This window comes from Halichoeres trimaculatus, unplaced genomic scaffold (assembly GCF_033239565.1).
Source record: "Halichoeres trimaculatus isolate MK-OKI-2021-1 unplaced genomic scaffold, fHalTri1.1 fHalTri1_scaffold_13, whole genome shotgun sequence".
Taxonomy (NCBI): Eukaryota; Metazoa; Chordata; class Actinopteri; order Labriformes; family Labridae; genus Halichoeres; species Halichoeres trimaculatus.
Window position 1 is genome coordinate 6,989,315 of NW_027437191.1, and position 20,703 is coordinate 7,010,017.

General features: G+C 41.8%; 1 pseudogene; it reads right to left on the reverse strand.

The window, feature by feature from the left end:
• Positions 1 to 8,318: 8,318 nt before the first annotated feature.
• LOC141802292 (uncharacterized) lies at positions 8,319 to 20,238 on the reverse strand (annotated as a pseudogene).
• Positions 20,239 to 20,703: the final 465 nt, after the last annotated feature.

Below are 20,703 nucleotides of genomic sequence, written 5' to 3' on the forward strand. Positions count from 1 at the left end.
TGAAAAATGGGAAAACAACTAAATCTACTTGAAAGTTAGAACAAGGTTTTTGTTAACAAGTATTACAAACAAAGGTTTTAGAGATGTGATTGTTGATTAATAGAGTAGATATATCGTGACCTTGAAATGATTCAGCTGTTTGTATTTCCCTGAGTCACTGTTTACAAATAGACTTTTTCTCTATAGGACTTAATGAAAGTGAGTTGTTTTAAATCGAGATGGGTGATTAATGGAAAAATAATTAACATTTAGAGCTTAACTGCTGTGTTGTGCCTTTTTTGATGTTCCCCCTTTGTTATTCTCTCTCTGCTAAAACACTGTCCTCTTAAAATACACGACTGGTTGTGTAGTTACAGCACAGGCAGCCAGGAGTCACAAAGCAGGAAGGCTGACAGAAAACCAGCAGAAGAAGAAGTAGCAGCCACACAGGGTGCGTCACAAAGTGATAAACTGCAGTCTCCTCTCTCCTCTTACTGAGTTGCCATATTGAAGGATGTCCCAAAGTGACAGCTGTGCTCAGAGTAGAGACAAGGGAGGAGGAAGGAGACAGTGGTTCGTCTCATAGTGATAAGGTTCCATCCTTCCTTCCTCCACTTGCATCGTTCACTTGCGTCTTAGTACCCGTTACAAGCTAATAGATCACTTTACCAGTAAAATGCGTAATTGTAAGATTATCATGAATTATTGAGTATTTATCTAGAGCTTTATCTGATCGCGAACTCTAAAACATACTAATATAACCCAGTTCATTGTGTTTCAGGAAGATATTATTTATTTGATTTCAGTTTTCAGTATTAATCTTCCCTTATATTGCTTTGATGATGGTTGTGTTCAGTATTTTCTGCTTTAAACTCACAACAAACACTTTATTAGTGGATTTATGATCAGTGTCTGAACGATCCTCAGTGTCTGTTTCCAGCTCGTCTTTTCTCTCATTAAACTCTGTTGTGTTTGTGAAGTTTTATGTAGAGAAGTCTGAGCAGCGTCCAATCAGAGAGTGATATTCCATATGGGGGCGTGTCTGTCAGTGAAGAGACATTGGGTGCGTCTCAGAGAGATAATTTCATGCCTACTCAGTTCTTTCTCCTCTGCGGCACCAGAAGTAACTTCTGAGTTGCTGTTTTGAAGACTGTCCTTAAGCCATAATTGTGCTCAGAGGAGAGAGGAGACTGATCGGAGGAGCTATGATCGAGGAAACATGAGAGCTGGCTTTGTAGCCTGCCTCACCAGTGTAACAAACTTAACGGTCATCCTCCTTGTAACACATAGTGGTAGCTTTTTCAATTGGACCGGTGTGATCAAAACCATAAGTTGTCAGGCCAAAGCAGGTCTTCACCAGCTCAGTTTACAATGCCAAAGATGTGCGGCTAACTTATGCTAAAATCTATTGAGAGAGACGACCCGTTCCAACCAGCAGCGTTCAGTCATTAGCCAGTACAGGCACAGACTAACCAGAGTTATTCAGCTGACATCTCCCACTGTGGTAAACAAAGTCCTTACCTGTTCAACAGAAACTCAGCTGACTCTGCGTCAGTCTTCAATCTCAACTTCCTCTGCAGCTTTTTCCACTGGTCCTTCATTTCTCCAATATCAAGTCTCTGTTGGCACCTGTATCGCTCAAAATTCTTCCTTGCTTTAGCCTTTTCCTTGAAAGTTTTTAGTTTTCTTCCCTTCGCTGTGGAGGGTAACAGTAACAGCTTCCTGGTTTCAGTCTTCTCCGGCTCCATGACGCTTCAGTAGCTGAGCAGTTAGCTGACGTGAGAGGGGTAGTGGGGAAGGACGAGGCGGGACCATGGGCAGGATGGTGTGGAGCAGGGGAGACAGGGGATTGGATGGACTTGTGCACAAACCCGAAATGAGGGGAACAGCGGTTCAGATTGGTCAATTATTATGCCGTTTTGCAGCTGATATACTGAATGGATTTTTTTTAACTTATTTTTGCTTTTTATACTGTATAGACCTCATAAAGGGTGTTATTAATAATTACCAATCTTCCAAATCGTAGACCATAGCTTTATGAGAGAAAAGACAAGCTGAAAACAGGCACTGAGGATTGTTTGGAAACGGGTCATAAAGCTGGGATCAAAAAAGGGTTCAATGTGAATTTGAAGAACAAAATACTAAACACAACCATCAACAAATGAATAAAACAGAGGATCAATACCAAGTTCATAACTGTTTCAGATTCATCATCCAATGAAATATTTCATACTGTTGAATAAAATCAAAAAAGTAAACATATTCATATGTGATGGATTATTTCTCTCATTCCTGTTGATTCTCTTTTTCTTTATTAAGATAATTTGGGCCCATCCACAACACAGCCTCTGGTTTGATTAAGTGTGTAATACTTGGGACAGTATTAAAGCAGATGAATAACAGCCCACTCCCAAAATGGGGTCAGGACTACGTTCCCATGTTTCTAATGCAGAGGTGGGTAGTAACGAGTTACATTTACTCCATTACATTTACTTGAGTAGTTTTTTTGATAAATTGTACTTTTATGAGTAAATTTAATGAACAATACTTTTTACTTTTACTTGAGTATTTTTGTGGATATGTAACGCAACTCTTACTCCTTTACGTTGCACTTCACGGCTCGTTACTTTTCTTGTTATCCAAGTGATAACGCATATACTTTTTAAAAAATTATTATTTTGGTAGATACACACTTCCGCAAAACGTTCTCCCACATCACCAATCAGAAGTCGTTATTCAGACCTCACGACCGCACAACTGCGTAGCTTCCGGGCTCGTATCTGTGGCACGCATAGACCTAGCTGATGGACAGAGGTATGTCTTTCTCTCTGGGTGTGTGCTTTCTTTGTCTGTCTCTCTCTGTGTCTGTCTGCTCTCTCATTTGGACACAGACACCTGTTATACTTAAAGACTGCCTAAATATAATCTACCTGGTTAGCCCTGACATGCCATTTGGAGGGCAGGTTAAAGGTTGATGTATCTTTTCACTGAAAGTTCACAGAGTTGCTACCTTTGTTTTGGTTTTATGTTTTGGAAAAACTGCTATTAAAAAAGGTTTAAAAATTGGTAAACCTTAAGTTACGTTTAGTTACAGTCATTCAGTATGTCTAATTTTTTTATGTTAAACCTCAGGGACAGTCTAAAAGACTATTTTGCAAAGAAAATGCTTGAAACCTGCAACCTGCAGGAACGTGTGTCTTGTGATATAATTTATGTTTTATTTCATATAAAGATTTAATTTTTCATTTTAGTTAAAGAGGTTTACCTGAATATACACTTAATTGAATTTACCTTCATATCGTATGTCTGATTGAATTCATGCACAGAAGACAAATAAATCAGATGTTTCTGTTACGCACTACTTGAGTAGTTTTTTTACCAAGTACTTTTTTACTCTTACTCAAGTAATTTTTTGGATGACTACTTTTAACTTCTACTTGAGTAATATTTTTCTAAAGTAACATTACTCTTACTTGAGTACACATTTTGGCTACTCTACCCACCTCTGTTCTAATGTGACGTTTTTGTTTGTCATCAGCTCCATTAGCTGCGTGCACTCTGCAGATATCCCTTCTAGCATCTCCATGTTATCCATGTTTCACATGACCGGAAAAGTGCATCCTGTTCAATCTGCTGTTTTCTGAGCTTTCTGAAATTAAGTGCTACTTCTTGTAGTTACATGAACTGGCAGAAAATCTAAACTGAGGGGACAAGCGAGGACTCAAACAGTTTGTATTTAAAGAAATCATCTGGTGAAACCATGCAAATTATAAAAAAAGCAAAAAAAAATAGAAAGAACTAGAAGAAATGCTTCTGTGAGTGGAAAAACCTGCTGCTAACAAAGAGAGGAAACAAGCAGCAGCTGCAGACTTAATAAGCCATGCAGAATAACAGTAAAAGAATATCAACTGCACTGCAGGCCAGCGCTCTGAACCTTTTAGCAGAGCAGAAGTGTGCTCTCACACTCAGTCTGAGGTCTATCAGCCACAGAAATAAAGTGTTACATCCAGACTCCATCAATCAGCAGCTCTGGTTCCTGCCTCCCCCCCTCACCTTGCTGTGTTACCTGTCTGCAGAGCTGACGCTAATGACTGAGAGTGTGTGTTGGTCGCGCTGCAGCTGTGCCTCTCAGAGGAAGCTAATGAAATCTTTATTAAGGACATTCTCAGTGAGCGGCCGACGGGGGCTAATTATCCACAGTCCTCCACCAGAGGAGGGGAGGCGGAGAGAAAAGACTTGTAGATTAATAAATAATACCCCGCTAATGTTCACAGAGGTTCAGAGGGAGCTCATTTAAAAACCTGGGTGAAATGTGCTGCTCTCTTCAAAGGACAGTAACCTGGAGGGCAGGGCTGCCCTTCATGAGGTGGGCCAGATTAATGATGGAGATCTCAGGCACAGCATCTCAAACAGGCTGTTTCTACCACCTCCATCTCAATCTTCATCCTCTTTCATGTCTTTACTGTGTTCACCTCCTTCAAGCATCCCTCGCTCTGGGGTAGTCAGGGTCCTCTACACCTATTTGAGTCCCATCGCTGCATGTCGCACCTGTGGAGCAGCAGTTAGCACTCTGTGTAGAGATGGAAAGACGCTGGCCTTCATTTATCAAACGTGCATACGCCCGAAACATGGGTGTCGCTCCTTTCCACGCAGCTGCAACTCAGCTCTTTCTACCTACTGGCAGCATCAACGACAAGAGGCTTTAGGTCATTGCCTGTATACAGGACGAACAAGATTTCTTCATTTTCATTTCTTTTCTTTGAATGTACCAGAGGAGCTGTTATGGGTGGGCCCAAAGGTCCCAGGTCCACCCTAAACTTTTCTTTTTATTTATTTATTCATTCATTCATTCATTCATTTTTAAATCAGTTTAAAAAGAGCATGTCAAAAAGTTTCACTTTCTGTTTTTGTTTGTTTGTTTGTTTTGGGTGTCATGATTGATGACCAGCGGACCTTTATTTAAGGTTCATGTGGCCTCAATTTCACGGTCTTGCTGATATGCCCTCTATAGCATCAGAAGGATCAGACCCTACCTGACACAACAGGCCACGCAGCTTCTGGTACAGGCCCTTGTGATATCACACATCGACTACTGCAATTCCCTCCAAGCAGGCCTTCCTGCATGTACATTTAAACCTCTGCAGATTACCCAGAATACAGCAGCATATCTGGTCTTTAACCAGCCCAAAACAGCACACGTCACCCAGCTGTTAATTTCTCTTCACTGGCTTCCAGTAGCAGCTCCAATCAAATTCAAAGCTCTTCTTCTGGCTTAAAAAACATTGACAAGAACGGCTCCTGCCTACCTGGGGTCCCTCATCCAGGTCTACACTCCTTCTCGCCCACTACGCTCTGCTTGTGAAAGACGCCTGGTGCTCCCAGCCCAGCACGGCTCTGAATCTCTAGCCAGATTCTTCTCCTCTGTGGTGCCCAAATGGTGGAATGAATTACCTAACTCTATATGATCCGCAGAGTCCCTTTCTACTTGAAGAGATGTCTGAAAATATATCTGTTCAGGGAACACTTAAACACTTAATCTGACCCTTCTCCTCTTTGTCCTCAGGGGTAGAATGAGTCAGTGGGTCTAAGACTCAGCTCTTTTGATTTTTTTAGCACCACTACTGAATTTTGTTGAAGACTGAGGTATACTGTTGCGGCAATTAATTATGGTTTGTTGGCTTATTGATTATTTACCCCCCCCCCCCAAAAAAAAAAAAACAAAACCTTGCACTTAATAGCAGCACCTGCAGCTGAATGACTTGTAGCACTGTTGTCGCACTAACTAGGTTTTCCTTCCATCTAAATTCTTGCTTGTGTTGTAAGTCGCTTTGGACAAAAGCGTCTGATAAATGAAATGATGATGATATTTTTAGCCTGTTGGAAAAAAAAAAAAGTTATGAAACAGTCAGCATATGGGCGGGATCAAAACATTATTATTAGAAAAACTGTAGATTTTTATTTATTTTACCCGACCGTGGTTTATAGTTTATAATAACAGTTTATAATAATCTGTAGCGGTGCAGCCTACTGGTGCATTACAGCGCCACTCTTTGGTCAGTACCATGGAGAGCGACTGCAGGTAGATCCGTTTGATGCAGAAAAGAGTTGTGAAATGCAACTAAAGGTAAAAAAATAACCAAATCTGCTTTAAACATTAACATTAGTATATTGTCGGTCATTTTTATTAATTAAATTAATGATCAAAAAACTTATGTAACTTAAGGCCCAGCCAAAACTGAAATTCTGTCTCCATCCCTGAAATGTATAAACTTTTGTTTGTACAAATAGGCCTATATATGTGCCCCAAACCAACTTTTTTCATTAAATACACGAAATAAAACTGGTTTTTAATTATATCAGCAGTTAATATTGCTATCTGCGGTCAAACCTGGTTAAACAACACAGCCAATGTATGCTCAATAAATAAAAATACAAACAAAAAAGGCATACATTGCATAGATTAACCACCAATCTATGCATATCCTGTCCCCTTCGCGCTGTCCCGAATTCTCTTTTCCGCTCATTCTTGAATTTACACAAGTACTTGGTGGGGTATGTGGGCGCGGCAGCGAAAAACATATGAAGTCCGAGTGGAATCAATAGGAGTTGAATGAAACGGGCAGCAGAAAATAATGATAATAAGGCAAGATGAGGTATCAGTGAAAATCAGTAGAAATCCTGGAGAAAAATGACACAGGGAGAAAATCGGGAAGGGGTGATGAAAAACGTGAATCTCCCGGCCAAAACGGGAGCATTGGCAAGTGTGGCCGCAGGTGCCACTGGTGTTTCAGTGCAGAGTGTGACCCTGTTAACTGGTGACTCTTGGCTGTTAATCACTGTTAGGTTCAGATCAGAGTCACCAGTTAGCATGGTCTCTTTTAACTCCAAAACACTGGTTGCTGTTTTACGGTCAAAACTTGATAGACACTGACTCTGTTGTATATTATCATTAATGACAACTGACCTCAGAACAGCAGGGCATTTTAATGCTGCTTATAGCTTGAATTGACTGTTTAAAAAACACAAACACATCTGAATAAATGGAGCTGAACGCTCCTTCGATGGTCAAAACAGGTGTACATCTTTATGACGTAGACTGGAAATCCTTCTATTCTTTGGAAATGAAATATATTGTAAAGGCAGTTCAATCAGGAGAGACTTACACCAGAAAGGATTATGAACAGGTTTAATGATATAATGTATAATAACAGATTTGGCGGTTAGACCCCATCAACCATGTGAATGGGAAATGTACAGGGGAGCAGAACTCATGACAAATTATGAATATCCCCCAAAAGAATTGAATACATACCCGCGGAACCGATAATCCTAAATCATGCAATGGAATGACGTAGTTAAGACATAAGAAAAGACATATTTGCAATCTTACCCCTGGAGCAACTGGAGATTCTAGAAAATGCAAGAGATGACAAGGAATCAGAGTTAAAGCACGAAAGCATGGGGTAACCGCTGAATGCATGGCATATGGCTGTTGTAACCTGCTGCTCCCCCCCCCCAAAAAAAGAAAATAGTGATAATGATGATGGACTGAGGTCCGACGGCCATTGAACCATGATGATGAAATTAGGTCCGACGACCTTTTTTTTTTTTTTTTTTTTTTTTTAATAAATGATGATGAACTGAGGTCCATCGACCTCTTTTTTTTTTTTTTTTTTAAATATATAAATGATGATGAACCGAGGTCCGATTACCTTTTTTTTTTTTTTTTTTTTAAATAAATGATGACGAACTGAGGTCCGACGACCTCTTTTTTTTTTTCTTTTTAAATAAATGATGATGAACTGAGGTCCGACGACCTCTTTTTTTTTTTTTTTTAAATAAATGATGACAAACTGAGGTCCAACGACCTCTTTTTTTTTTTTTTTTGTTTAAATAAATGATGACAAACTGAGGTCCGACGACCTCTTTTTTTTTTCTTTTTTTTTAATAGATGATGAACCACCACCAGTTATATGCTTACCAAGGATGAGGTTGCAAAGATCTTTGATTTGCGATGATCGTTTCAACATCTGGGCGGATGTATGATGTGTAAGCGGAAGAAGACCAGCGTCCCAGTCGTTGCAGTGTAGAAGCTGAAAGTCCATGAATGGCGGCAGTAGTGGCAGCTCCTATCCTGAATGAATGCCCTGTGTATAGCTTGGGTGATAGGTTACTTTTAATAAGCACCTTCTCTAAATGGATATAAAACCAAGCTTTAGAAAGAGGTTGGTTCCCTAAAAGGCAGAAAAGGGGTGAAAAAGGGCCTGAATTTGGTCTGAGCTTAAGATATCTGACCATGGATTTGAATGGGCAATAAACAGAATCAGTTCGAGCGACAACTACTTCATGCTCCTCATGAAAGGCATAATGACACTGGAGGAGGAGCGCCCTTTATTGATAATGCTGACTACAGCCTCATTATCACATAGCACTGCGATGCCCTTGCGATGCCAGTGATGCCCCCACACGTGGCATGCGACTGCTATGGGATAGATCTCATACAACGCCGATGACGATTTGAGCTGAGGAAAATCGTGAGGCCAGCGGCTGGCGAACCACTGACCCTGGAAAAAACCTCCGAAACCCACGGATGGAGCTGCATCCGTGGAGAACTGAAGTGAATCAGAGGATTGCACGAGCTCGTTATAAAAGAAAGTGACGCCATTCCAATGCTCCAGCAGATGAGACCAGAAGCGTAAATCTGAGCGACAACCTGCATCTAAAGAGATGTTATCGTGCAAATTTGGAACTGAAGAAGCCAAATCTAACAAACGGGAGATGAATGAACGCCCCTGAGGAATGACGCGCATGGCAAAGTTTAAATGGCCGAGAAGAGAGAGCAGCTGCTGTTTAGTGACGTTCTCTGCTGAGCAAGAAGAGGGGGCTATCTCTCGAATGTGCTGCAGTTTGTCTTCAGGGAGAGAAGCTTTCATAGCGACAGTATCTAATAAAATACCAAGGAACTCCAAACGAGTTCCTGGCCCTACTGTTTTCTCTTGTGACAAGGGGACGCCCAAAGACTCAAAACAACATTTTAGCTTCTTTAACGAAGCGCCAGAACTGTCATGAGGAGGATCTATCAGAAGGAAATCATCTAGCAGGTGGAGCACCGCGGGAACTCTGACCCTGTTGAGCAGGATCCAACAAAGTGCCTCTGAGACCTGGTTGAAAATAAATGGGCTACTCCTGCATCCAAAAGTCAGCCGCACCGCAAAGTAAAACTTTGACTCCCACTTAATCCCAAAAAGATGCCACTGAGAAGGATGAATAGGCACTATTTTAAATGCATCTGTGATATCAGCTTTGGGAGCCATACTCCTTGCCCTACGAGTTTAATGAGCTTAATGGCGTGATCGACTGATGTGTAATGGAGAGAAAAAGGCTCAGATGGAATGAGACTGTTAATGCTCGGAACGGGGCCAGAGTGAGGCGCTGACAGGTCGAAAAATAATCTTTTCTTGCCTAAATATTTCCTTGTCGCTACACCTAGAGGACTGGTACGGAAAATAGAAAACGGAGATCATTTAAAGGGGCCGATGACGTAACCTTTCTCCACCTCCCTCTCCAGTAACTGAGTAACTATATCGGGCTCTTTAACAGCTGACTGGAGATTATTGGCCACAAAAGTACAGGAGGGGAGAGAAAGAACCCCTACTCTGAAACCCTGGGATAACCCTGTAAGCAGGTGATCTACAAACACAGGATCGGGATGAACAGACAGTTCTGCTGCCAAACGTGAAGTGTTTATTGGAGTTGATGGGTGTTTGATTAGGAAGTCTTTGAACCTCGCCGGTTTTGCTACCGTGCAGAGGTCCAAGAGAACCGGCAGCGCCGGGGGCAGACCGAGCGGGGGTGAGCATCCTTGCAACCACTGCAAATGTGCAGAAACATGCATTTGGGAAATGTACACACATTCTCATTAAAATTATTACAAATAGGAATGTTGTTAAACACTAGAGAAGTTGCATTTCCTTGCAGCAAATGCGTTGAAATGCTGAAGCAGAAAAAGTTAAAATAGAAGTGGAAAAAGCTGAAAATGTAAAATAAAATAGCTAAATAGTTGAACAAAGTATGAACTGAAAAGAGGAAGAAAGAGGAAAGAAACAAAGAGTGAAAACAGAGTAAAGAAAAGTGAGAATACTAGTGGAAAAAAAGCTAAATATTTGAACAAAGTATGAACTGAAAGCTGAATGAAAGCTGAAATATGTTAAGTAGACAAAAGGTGAGTAAAATGAGTGAAGAATCACTTCACCACGCTAGGGGAGCATGAGCAGCTGATGGGGTTCGAACCGATGTCATCAGAGCGAGAAAAGAGGAGAAACCTATTGAGCCATACCAGAAACACGACTTGTAATTTTTACTTTGCTGTATGATGATGTAGTGATTGGTTGTATGCAGATGGTTCCTTGAGGACCATTGGAATTTTCACATCAATGACAAAAATACAGGGTCAAATTAAATATACAGCTTTTCGCTTAACTAGGGCGTACAATCTCCAGGACGCAAACTCGGGCCGCTGGGGTGCAGGGCAGGGAGGGACGGACAATGCCATTTGATGTGACATGTACAGGAAGTCAACGACACTATATGATCATTACTACTGTCAAAGTGCTGGTGCTCCGTCTTTGTATTATACTTATTGATATTAGCACAATTAGTATTATTATTATTATTCAGGGCCTCTGTTTGTCTTGAAAACGTATATGTACGTGTGAGTGAGTGTGTGCATGTGTGTGTGTGCGTGTGTGTGTGTGTGTGTGTACGTGTGTACGTGTGTGTGGGGGGGGTTCTTCAATTCTTGGCCTATTCTTAACATGAAAGTAAGAAATCCTGAATCCTGAATCCCCAACATGCAATATCGTTGAGGTGAGAAGGACTTGTGATTTTTACTTTCCTGTGGTAAGCTTCTGGAACAAGATCATAAATGAAGCATACCTTATCTTACCATGCACCACTTCTCATCAACAACAACATAGTTGTGGAGATGGTCAGCAGCACAAAGTTCCTGGGAGTGCACATCACAGACGACCTCACTTGATCTGTGAACACTGCATCACTGGCCAAGAGGTTCGCAGCAGTGGATGTACTTCCTGCGGAGGATGAGAAGAGTTCACCTGCCCCTACCCATTTGCATCACATCCCACAGGAGTACCTAATGCCGCGGCCACACCAAACGCGAACACGCGAATTTACTCGCGCGAATGGCCTGGCACGCGCCGCGTGAACGCCCGAGTCTCGCCGCTGGACTTTTTTGACAAGCTGAGGCGCGAACACGCAAATGCGCGGTACTGCGCATGCGGAGTAGAGAGCTCGTTCATTTAAAGACTGAAAGTCCAAAAGAGCAGCTGAAAAACAATGAGCTGTGGTTTCCAAAGCATGACAGGAGAGTGTGTGAAAGCTTTGGAGATCACAATCAATGCCTGCTGCCTCTCCCTGGTAATCCACCAGCCCTGCTTGGCTGTTCCCTGCGATCTCATCCCCGATCCCCCGAACCTCCGACCCCCCGTACCCCCGACCACCCGAACCCCCGACCCATGTTCCCGGAGGTCTCCCTGGGGATAATGAAGGGGTAGAGGAAAGAGAGGAGCACAGAGAACTTCCATCTTTTCCCTGGCTCTGCCCTGCCCCGCTCTTTCCTCCTCTCTATCAGGCTCAAAACTCTGCTGAGGAAAACACAGTCGGACTCAGTGATAGCCCGTGCAGGCAAATCCAGCTGGGAACGAATGTTTTCAGAACTTACATTCAAAACCTGTCTCCTCAGAGACTTTCAACCAAGCCTGCTCCTGTTTTCCTGGTCTCTGTGGAGCACACACGTCGTATCGTATAACTCTGGATGATGACACACCGCACAGATTGATTTCTCCTCCATCCTCCGGCGGAGTTGGAGCCGGAGCAGGCGGCAGTTGCCCCCCAACGTCGTCAAAACAATGACATCGTGGGGGAATATTTTGAACTTGAGCGAATTTGCGTCTACCGCCCAAACGCGTGAACGCTCCAAACGCTCGAATTGCGCCGCCCGAAGCGAATCAGCGGCTAAACGCGTCTTTGCATTGACTTTGTATGTAATCGCGCCGCAAATTCGCGTTTGGTGTGGCCGCACCATTAGAGAGCATCCTGACCAACTGCATCTCTGTGTGGTGTAGAGACTGCAGTGCCTGGACCGGAAGGACGTGAAGAGAGTGGTGAGGACAGCAGAGGGGATCAGTGAGAGCTCTCTCCCCTCCATCCAGGACTCTGCTCAGAACCACTACACGTCTTGCGCTTGGAAGTTCTGCACTGACTCTTCACACCCCTACCACAGACAGTTTACCCTACTAACCTCCGAAAAGAGGTTCCACAGCATTTGATGCAGGACCATCAAGTTCTACAACAGCTTAATAATGTCTTTTCAAAGCCCCCAATCCATCAGATTGTTAAACTGTTCAATTACGAACAATACTCACTGCTACTGGACATTATTGCACTACAACTGGATACTCATTCGTTTCATTCTGTAAAAATTCACTGTTTCGACACACAACACTACTGCTGCTTATTTATTTATTTATTTATTTATTTATTATTGTACATCCCACTGCTGTTGCACTTTCTTTTACCAGTCAACATTTACTGATTTTGGTTCATTTTATCATTGCTAATGTACATACTCTCTTCTACTAAACATAGGACCACTGCTGCTAATTTTTTATTACAGTCCACCATAACTGCACAACTGTCACTACTGCTAGGTTTTTTGATTGCATCTTACTATCACCTGCTGCACCTTACCACCCCTGCTATTTAATGTACCATTGCACCTTGTTACTGTTTGCACCTTGATCCCTCTTCTTTTGTACTGTATCAGTGTACTGAAAAACTGTGGCCTCTGCAAATGAAATGTTATCCCGTATACACCTGACCTTGCAGAGCAGATGGACCTGCCTGATTCAGTTTCTGAACTCCTGCAGGTCGATCTTGCCAGGCTCCAATGACAAACAATTTCACTCGCTAAATTCTAAACGGCCCAATCAGGGAAGAGAGGCGGGAGCTGTGGGAGCAAACGTGACGTCAGCAGACTTTCGTACTTGTCAGCGTTCCTTTGATTCTGAAGTTCAATTTATAAAAACGGAAGCTGTCGTCTAACGCCTTTTTCACAGCTGTTTCTCGTGATTCAGTAGTTGTTCATCTATTGTTTCTTTTTTTTTTTTTTCATCTATTGTTTCTTAGAAGCATCGGCTCACATAAGCTACGTCATACGGTGGCTTGATGTGGATTGGTCTGTGGTGAGCGTGTTAATGAGAACGGTCGTCCAATCACCAGCTGCTGATTTTTTTTTAAAGTCTCGCCTCTGAAAACAAATCTGAAGAGCTGCTACCCAGATGGACTAGTGAATATTTCTGTGGCGGATATATGAAACTGTTTGTCTGGCGTGTCAGGTTAGTAAACACCTGCATACAGAATGAGAATAAAGTCTAAGTCTAACTCTCAGTTATCTTGTTTTAACCTGTCTTATGCTAACTTATCTTATCTGACTGCCTGCTTCTGTGAAAACGGTGACAAGTGAGAACAAATATTGAAAGTTAAATAGTACATTTTATTTTTAAAGACAATCTGATTAAAAAGAGAACTGATTGGAAAAAAAAAACTTTTTAAAAAGAGAACTGATTAGAAAAAAAAAAATTTTTTAAAAGAGAACTGATTAGAAAAAAAAAAATTTTAAAAAGAGAACTGATTAGAAAAAAAAACTTTTTAAAAAGAGAACTGATTAGAAAAAAAAAAATTAAAAAGAGAACAGATTAGAAAGACAACTTGTTAAAATTTCTTAAAAGGCAAAAAAAAATAAAAAATAAAATAAAAAATGAATTTACTACTCTACATCTGCCTTTGTGTCCACCTTCCTGGCTTCTGTGATTTTGCCTCCTGTGATCTGCAGTTCCAGCACCAGGGGGGGGTTTCTCTAGGCATTCCTCAAAGGGGAGCCACACTTCTTTTGGGCTCAAGAATGTGGCTCCCCCTTCCAAAAGGACGGCAAAGTCTCCTGGACCATCTTCGTAGGCCCCCAGAACCCTCACCACCCTGGTGCTTTGGTTCTGCTGTTAGGCACAATTGAGAAAATTTTTGTTTTGTTTTGTTGTTTTTAAAAGATAACCTTTTGTTCAGTTTGACATGTGAACAAAAGAAAGAAAAAAATCACCTTCAGCTCAGTGAGTCTGGTTGATTGGAGCCTGAAGCCGAAGGCTGTCTGCTGTCCTTTCAGGTGACTAAATGTGTATTCGGAGCCCAGGATAACTTTGAGCAGCACAGCCTCCCTCCACAGGTTCACTGCGGTGAGGCTGTCGTCCTTGAAAACATAGGAAAAAAATGTAAGTCTTATATTTTAAATTTCTTACTTGGATTGTATGATACGATGACATTCAGTCAGACAGGATGTCAGTAAGTTGCAGGTCTAAGGTATGAGTTTGTAAAGCAAGGTGTCAGTCAATCAGACACTCAAGTACAGCAGAGTTTTTGTTTGTTTGCTTTTGTAATGATCCCAAAGTAATAAAGCTAATAAAGCCAGAGTATAAATACAAATTCTATAACAACAGAAAAACTTTGTGTATCTGAGGATTCCAGTCCAAAAGACAGTGTGTTAACTCAAATTATTTTATTTTATTTTTTTAAAGGGGGTTAAAATTGTGGCAGACTTTCAGAATACAAGAACTTATTTTAGGTTTTTAAGTGTTCATGACAGTCCATGTGTCCTGTGGGTTGGCTTATCTAATTATCTTTTTTTTTTTTTGATTCAAAGTCTTATTTTGCATTAGAAAAAAACACAACAGGTGTCAGTTTGTCAGGTAGAATGTATCTAAGTAATTCCAGTAGTGTTGTTGCCAGACAAAGACAGCTCTTTTTTGTTGCTGTCACTCTGTAGAACTTACCTGTCTTATTGTGACCACTTTCAGTGGCACCGCCACATTGTTAACAATAACCTTCCTTGTGGTCGACAACTGAAAAAATGGATGTTGGAAAGTTATTTTTAAATATAACGGTTAAAAAGCATGTAACAACATCTCCAGACATGAATTTACCAACCTCTGGCACTGTTCCCGATACACTGATAAAGCCCTGCTGACCCTGGACTTCAAACAGTTTCTTTTCAATACTTTTCGGGAACAGCAGCCTGGTCCCCTCTTCCCTTGCCTCCTCGGGCACAGGAAGTTTGGACGACTTGAAAAACTTTGTCTCTCCCGTGATATTAATCTTTGAGGTGCCGTCCCCCTTCAAGGTGTACCCAGTAATGTGATACCCTGTGTTCTCATAGATTTGGCCCTTTACATTTTCAAATAAAATAATTTGTTGGACAGATTTGCCATCCCAAATGATGACTTTTCTGTTTTTTCTGGAAACATTTTTTGTTGCTTCTCCTTTTTCATCAAAGTACCACTTGGTACATATTTCCTCTTCTTTTATGAGAAGCACCATGATGTGAAGAGGTGGGAGCTGGCTCCTTCCACCCTGCGCTTTCAAATGGTATACATCCATTTCGGCTCACTAGACAATACACACTATACACTACACACTTCACACAGACAGACACACACACACACACACACATATATATATATATATATACATATATATATATATATATATATATATATATATATATATATATATATATATATATATATATATATATATACACACACACACACACACACACACACACACCAAAATAAAGCGTTAGGACAATGCACCTCAAAATAAAACAACACTACTAGTTCAATCACTGCTACTGCTATAACTATTACATCTACTTTAAAGATCACTTATAACAAAAATAGAAATTATCTTTATTCTTGAAACTGTCAGACACTTTTTTGTATATTGTTGACAGAGTTGAAGTTTAAATCAAGTTTAAAATAGACTTATGGCCAAAAAATGTGAAACAATGTTTTATTCTGTTATTACACCACATTATTGATCTGTAGCTACATTAAAAGGATTTTTTAAATCAATCATTTTTTTAAATTACTTAATGTTCTTAATTTTATATGAAAAGAAAAAAATACAGCACTGTAGTTATGTAATCATGATAAAAAAAAAACAACAATGAAACATGTATTTATTTAATTATTCAAGTTTCGTTTTGAAGTAACTGACACCATTTGTTGTACGAAATTCTTTGTGACATTTCAGAAAATTTGGCGTGGACTATGCAAACAACCGATTTTATATACGTCACGTCCGTATAAACGTAATTTCCGTAAACAACGCTGGTAGCCCGGAACCGTGGTGCGTTTGGGCACTTACAGAAACTGAAGGTCATTGACCTCTGAAGCTGCTGCTTTCTTGCCGGAGAGTAGCAGCCTGCAGGCTCACAGGCTGCAGACGGACTGTGTCGCACTCAATAACTCACCCACTCACTCAATCAATCTTTATTCATCTCCCAAACTCGCAGCTGAGGCTAGTCCCTTTGAGACTACTGGACTACTACTCATCTAACGGTAAGTTCTTCAACGGTCACGCGCACGCATGTACCCGTCCTAACGGTTGGTAGCCGGACAGTTTTCCAACGGTTGTGATTGATAGCTGGCTATCGACGTTTTCCATCGTGTGAAAATAGGATAAAGGACCAGTTTTAAGGTCCCATATTCTGCTCCTTTTCTGCAGTTTAATATGGATCATTGATGTCTTCATGAAATGGTAGTAACATTTTTTGGTCCAAAAAGCCAATAAATCAAGCACAGCAGTATTGTTTCCAGGCTCTCATAGCCCCTCTGTTCAGAACGCTCTGATTTAGTGGGCGTGGCCTTAATATGTAAATGAGCCACAGCTGATACCGCCCCGCTCTTCAGCGTCACTGAGAACAGCGCCACGAGCTCCGAGTGCACAATGTTTAGAAAATAGCGAAGCTTGTTTACCGTAACATTACAGGCTAAAACAACAGGCTAACAGCAGCTTGAGCACATCCTTAAGCTAACACAGACATAGGGGGGCACTGAGGAAAAGATAGGAAGCTTGTGCATGGAATTATGTGGTTGTTTACAGCCAAAAACAGCCACACTCCTTTCCCTGTTGCTGGAGAGATTTCTCTACAGATGCGGGGAGAGGAGTGGGTGGGGAGGGGGTTCGGGGGGTTTTGCTCCAGCGGACCAATCAGGTCAGATTTGCTCCTGATTATTAAAAAAAGGGACTTGCTGACGTCGGCATACCCCGGAAATTCCAAACAGCTCATTTTAGGTCAGGATTTTATTTTCACAAGCACTACTAAGTGCAGGTTTTGTCATTAAATATCACATTTTGTGGGCTGGGAGGAAAACCAAACCCAACAATTTAACCAAAAGACTTAATAAAGTGATTTTTGCACAATATGACCTTTAATGTGTGAACAGATTCTTAAGTCGAAATCTGCAGAAGTTAGAAAAAAGTTGAAGTTGAAGGAGTTTTAGTGGATCAGCGGATTATTTCAGTCACTGTTTTTGATGGTAAAATGTTTTAAGTAAAGTTTAATCATTTAAAAGTTAAAAAAAAAGGGTAAAGATGTGAACCAGAGCTGAAAATGTGGAATGGAGAGAAGAAGAAGTAGCAGAAATAGGGGAAGAAAACAACAGTACAGAGATTAATATAGCTCTAGTAATGGAAGAAAAAGTAGCAGTTTGAGAATTATAAGGTGTGGGAAAAAGTTATAAGAATAGTGGAGCATGTAGATTAAGTCAATGGGGGAGGTATGGTATTATAAGTAACTGAAGTACATTTGTGTCTTTGTTCCTGAATGTTTTGATTACTTAGTATAAACAGCTGTGTGAGCTGAAAGATTGTCATGGTTACATGCTCCTAAGGCTGCAGGTGCAAGGCGACAGAAGATTCAAAGTAAGACTTTGAATCTTCTGTCGCCTTGTCACCGTTTTTGATGGTAAAATGTTTGTGTGTGTGTGTGTGTGTGTGTATTTGTGTGTGTTTTTGGGTTGGCTGTATGTGTGTGTAAGAGAGTTTGGGTTGGCTGTTTAGGAATAATAAAGAAACACATGTGTTTCTCTGTCCCTCAAAGACCTCATCAGTGATTATCCGCAGCTGTGTTGTAACCATGGTGATCATGATGATGTCATAATGAGTGTGAAGTGGCAGTTGAACTTTGGAGCACCTTTGTATCCACTGATCTTAAGCTGGATTTTTGGGCTAGACATAGGTCCGAACAAACTGCATTTACGCTGAAACCCTAAGGGCTAGAAGAAAAACAAAAACATTGAGAGAATCTGGAGACTCTGATGAACAAGATGCTGTTCTTCCCAGAACTGTGGGATTAAAACTGACCGCAGGAGGATGATTTATAAATGTAGTTAGGAATGAAGTTGATGAGAAATATAGGTCAGATTTTAACATTACTCCAGGTTACGGGGATATGAGCGTTACTCTCACACTGAGGCGTTTTTTGGCAAAACTGTACATTTTTTGGGTAAAATACTCCCTTTGTAAGAAGCAGGAGACGTCAGTGAATGTTTTAATGTACTTTTTATTTCTCTGCTGTGAAGATTTTGGAAGTTATGACAATTTGATCGAGATTTGCACAACCTGTCTGCAGCGGCCTGTCTCACTCTGGCCGAAAACATTCTGCAGTCTAAGAGCTGCGATTTTAGGGCAAAGTGGGAAAAGTTTATGTTGCTTGAAGAGTGAAATCTCAAAAACAGGAAAAGCTGTTTAAGAGTACATAAAAACCTGAAGAGTGGAAAGATAGCTGAACATTTTAAGTTTAATTGAAGTCTGTAAGTGGAAGTTAGAAGTTAGAGCTTGTTAAAGTTGAAGGAGATTTAAAGGAAAGAGCTGAAATTTTCCATCTGCTTAAAATAGAGAATTTTTTTTGGAAAAAGCTGAATAAATCAAAAAGTTATAATAGTTAAAAAAGTGAAGATATATAGCACACATTTCCTAAACAAGCTGAATAGTTTAAAAGTTAAACGGTGAAAATCGGACAAAATTTGAAGGTTGTGAAAAGAGCCAAAAAACGTACGGAAGAATATTGAAGAAGAAGATTAATAAAGTAGAAGAACAATAAGCACCTGCCGCCCACGAGCATCGGTGCGCGGAGAAGGATACGGCGGCTGCGTCTGGGGAGGAAGAGCCACAGGGGCGGGAGTCTGAAACGGTACTGACGGACACAGGGGATCGGAGTGACCTACAATGCCGCAGGTGCCGCATGAGACAGCCTGAGTCCCGCCAGCGACCAAAACCAGGAGCTCTGTGTCCAAAACCGACCAGTCCAAGCGAGTGTTAAACTGTGTAATGAAAAGTGCTGCTTTGCTGGAGAAGGATTTATGGTACTGATAGAATGTTTTGCCATATTTTAGGTTGAGATCACCTATTAAGGCCAGAGAGGCATCTAATTCTGCCCTTCTATCGGGATAAACGGAGCAAAAAACATCCCAGAAAATGCCGAAAGCTACCAGGAATTTGCCGATGGACATATCTCTGATGAGGCGAGGGTCTGTGTTTTTGATTACGGCTGTGACATTTTCCCCTAAGAGAGTTTTTTGTCACACTCAGGGGATAGCAGAATCAGGCTCAAAAGATTGATATCTTTGCCTTGCAGGATTTTTGACCTGAGGCGCGCTGAGATGTTGGCAGCCTGAGGAATAAAGGGCCTACCTCGAGGTGGAGCCTGGACGGCGGAGGCCAGGGAATGCTGAACGGCGGAGAGCGTGCCTGAAGCCGGGGTAGCTGTGAGCGCTGGCTGCGGCAGGAGCGCCTGGGTGGCCGGGAGGGTGGAAGGCGGCGCGGACGCAGCATTCTCCAGAGACCGTAAGCGAGCCTCAATGGATCCCAAGGAGTTTGCCAGGGACTGGATTGTAGTTGCCAGGAAAATCGCCCGATGATGATGGACCAGAAGTCGCAGGAAAGGCAGAAAGTCTCCGGGGAGTGATCCGGTGGTGAGATGAGTTTTCTCTTCTGAGCTGGGGTTTGCGTATTATTGGCCTCCCTGGTTCTTTTCCGTCCGCGTGAAGGAGCAGCTGGGGGAGCCGGCACCACGGGATCCGGACTCTGAGCGATTCCCAGCGGGCTACTGTGGGCTGTAATTTCCGCCAGCTGACGGAGTTGAGAGAGGGGCAAATCTGGATCTGGATTGATGCCGAGATCTTTAAGATGGAACCTTATCGCCGCCTCTTCATGAGTGGAAGTGTCCCGAAGCGGGAGGCGAGCGCTCCTGCGTCGGAAGCCAGAGGAGGTGGAAGCGGTTTCTACCCGGAAATCCTCGCCTAAATCCGGATCGCCCGGGAGCTGATCATGCTCGAGATCTGACATGGATACGACCGACAGAAGAATCAAAACGATTGTGAGTAAGTATGTTGCCATACGCGCACAGAGCCTGAAAGACAACTGACACCAGACAAGGCAAAATTAAAAATTTGACAGCTTCGTGATGATTGGCTAACCAATGAAGCAGGGAAGTTGTGATTGGATAGAAAGAACTGGCACGCCTCCCTCCTAGACAGCTGTTGAGAGAGTGAATGAATGAAAGGAACACCCAGACAGTCTTCCTGACTGAAATTACGCTATAGCTTCATATCTGTACAGGCAACAAGTGGAGAGAGGAAACTGATGTTTGTTCATTTAACTGTGTGAGTGTTGAATGCCTAAAAATCACGAGTTAGCACTCTGTCCTCATCATCATTACAGAGGATTAACACGACAGCTGTTATTGTGAGAAAGTGGTCAGTGTGTATCCTGTGCATGCAGCAGCACATTACAGCTGTGGCGGTTTGCCCA